Consider the following 3,396-nt stretch of genomic DNA (forward strand, 5'->3'; position numbering starts at 1 on the left):
TTATGGATAATGTTGTTTCGTTAAGAGTTGAATTGTGGTTTCGAAAGCTCTTACAAGTAAGTTCATTTTCGTTGGAGATCTGACTCACTAACAATTTAAATACTCAAAATCAGACTTATTTTTATAGCTACAGAACATTAAACTTTTATTATCTTTCAAGTAAAACTGTTGTCTTTGTTTTGATTATACACCAGCTTTGATTACTTCTGTCATTTACATAGAATTAGAATTTTTATCAGTTAAGATTGTTTTTTTGCTATGAACATGATGTATTGAACACCCAGTCATCAGCATAATCGTTCATCTTAAAGATACCAGTACAGTAAAACTTCATTTCTATGTTTTTATAAGGATCTGAAGGATAACTGAAATGATAATGTAAATTTTTTTTCAACTCAACAATGTAACTTTTATTCAAAGCAACAATAATTATCACTCTCTACAATTTAATTTCACTCCCATCAACAATGGGATTTGCTCTCCACACAGTAACACAGTATCCGTTAATGCACTCCACAGACGACAATGACAATTTTACTTGGACTATTACAAACAACAATGAACTGTTAATCTTAACTAATATTCCCAAAGCACTATTTACAACACAGAACTGTCAGTTCTCAGTTCACAGCTCGTCTGTCTTGGCTAGTTCTTCTAGCTCAGTCTGGTGCCGAAACCCGGGACCTTCAGAGACAGTCCACTGTACTCGAACTCAGGTCCCTCCAACTGCGGTCCACTGCACTCGAACTCAGGCCTTCGGATGCTGACACAGTTGCAGACGCACACTCAAGTCGAACTCCGGTACACAAGACTGGCTGAATCAAAACTGCTCAAGTTCATTCGCGTTTCTTCTTTTATAACTAAACCATAGTTACGAGAAATTTCTACGGTTGTCCAGAGATAGCTCTCTCGAATTATCTGGATATCTCCAAGCATCACTTGAACAATCCGGACCCCTCTCCTCTCTTCCGCGGTCGCTCTTTCCCCACTCTCTCCTCTACTCGGCAGTAGCAGATGCGCGCGCAACCTCTCCTCGCCGCGTTGCCGTAATACACCCCCAGATGCTCCCCATACCAGCGTTTCGTCTGCAGCGCGCCCTGTCGGACACGGGTTCGAACCCTGGCGCAGCTGTCACAATAATATGTAATCTGAAATAACATTTAATAACATATGATTATTTTGCAAAAAAGTCAGTTAATTTGAACTGCTTTCCTAACGAATAAACCATGCCCTCAAATTGTGATAACTGTTTCATAATGTGTTAAATTATGAAATGTTTCACTGTTTCTAAAGCAGTAACAGTATCAAGATTGTTGGTGGCTCATCATTTACATTATCTTGTCATTTTCCTTGTACAACTCCTGCTGAATGCCTTCAACAGTTTCGGAGCGTATCATAGCTTCAGTGATTATGACGTTTGTATTAACATCCATAAAGTCATCAAATGAAACTCCATTTGCTCCCCCTTATCACAAAGAGGAACATCGTTATCTTCATTGTCTTCATCAATTGCAATCACATACTGTAATTTCGCATTTCTATATTTTAACAGCAAACCAAATTTCGAGTAAGATTGATTCAGAATGTATAAATGAAGTTTCGTATCTCCGGGGATTTAAAATACGATTGTGTAAGTGTAAAAAACGAATAAACGAAAAACATATCCTAAATAAATTAAAATGGAAAAATAAAAGAATTTTTCCGAGACCTTAAAAAAAACGCACAAGTGCGAAACATATACTGTAAAAGAAGTTATCCTGTGTTTTGCTGTACGAACAATACTGGAAAGTCAGGAAATATATTGTCAGTTTACAAACAAAACACATTAAGTAAAAAATATTACTTCTGAGAAAAAGGCATACATATAATGGACATAATGTATGTGTATAAACTTAGAATTGGAAAATTAAATACACATAAAGAAAAACAACTCACTAAAAATAATATTTTGAGGATTCAGTTTTGTTAAGAGCTTTAAAAAGCTTTTTTCTCGGAGGTAATATTTTTTACTTAATGTGTTTTTTTAAAGGCATATTGGTTCCGTTAAGTTCAATGTTAATTGATAAATGAGTTCTATTCAGCCAATACTTAACATAAAAACACAATAAAATATGTTATAACAACATTTAAACAGACTAAAAACAAACGTTTTCGCCAATTTTGATTGGCATCTTCAGGTCGTGTAGGTCGAATAGAACATGTTATAATAAGTGAACACTTGGTATATAAAGTTAAAAACAGAAGTTAAAACTATAATACAACTTAAAAAGAGAGAATAGAACTTAGCAAAAAGCCACCACGATGTATGTAGAAACACTATGTTGAAAGAGGCATGTGTGATCCAAGAGAACGGCAAAACTCTTCTGTCATTGCAGGTACAGTTTTCAAGACAGATATAACGATGCTACAGGCAGGTCGATCGTGTGGCCGATTATGGAAAGCAGGAAAAATCAAAAAGTTGGAAAAGCAACTTGAATCCATCGTGGTGGCTTTTTGCTAAGTTCTATTCTCTCTTTTTAAGTTGTATTATAGTTTTAACTTCTGTTTTTAACTTTATATACCAAGTGTTCACTTATTATAACATGTTCTATTCGACCTACACGATCTGAAGATGCCAATCAAAATTGGCGAAAATGTTTGTTTTTAATCTATTTAAATGTTGTTATAACATATTTTATTGTGTTTTTATGTTAAGTATTGACTGAATAGAACTCATTTATCAATTAATGTGTTTTGCTTGTAAGCCGATGATATATTCTAATTTTTAATTTTTTCTCTTTTTCCGCTTGTAGGTGCTTGTGCATTTGTTTGTTAGGCTTCTTTCCTAAAATTATTCTGCATTGTTCATTTATAAAATACTTCGTATAATTGCAGTGGCTGGATCTCCAAGTTTCTGGTTAGTGAAATTCTACGCTTAATATTTTATGAGTAAGGCTTCGAAACCCTTAAAAACTTTGCTTAACACGTTCCAATTCTCAATTTTGATGTCTATTATATTTAACACCACAGACTTTCATTATGGTTGTTTTGATGTTGAACTTTAGAGTTATTTCACAATGTTGTAGAGTGTAAAGATTCTGATGTTTTATAGACATGTATCCTCTTATAAGGACGCTGAACTTAAATGGCTGTAGAAATTCTTAAGGACATATGGGCCTGAGCAATTAATAAATTGTTAAAATCCTGAATATTTATTTTCATAAACGTGCAAGAAAGTTTTTTCATGCAAAACACAACCAAATTGTGTGTCAAATTGTAGCTGTGGTAGTTTTATGCACTTTATTTCATGATATGCAGAGGTGGCTCTAATAGTTAACAGGGACATAGACAAAAGTCATACATGTGATCTTTGAGTAAAGAATAGATTTAATCAATTTGGGTCGTTAATATAAAATG

The sequence above is a fragment of the Periplaneta americana genome, chromosome 9 (genome assembly GCF_040183065.1).
Source record: "Periplaneta americana isolate PAMFEO1 chromosome 9, P.americana_PAMFEO1_priV1, whole genome shotgun sequence".
Taxonomy (NCBI): Eukaryota; Metazoa; Arthropoda; class Insecta; order Blattodea; family Blattidae; genus Periplaneta; species Periplaneta americana.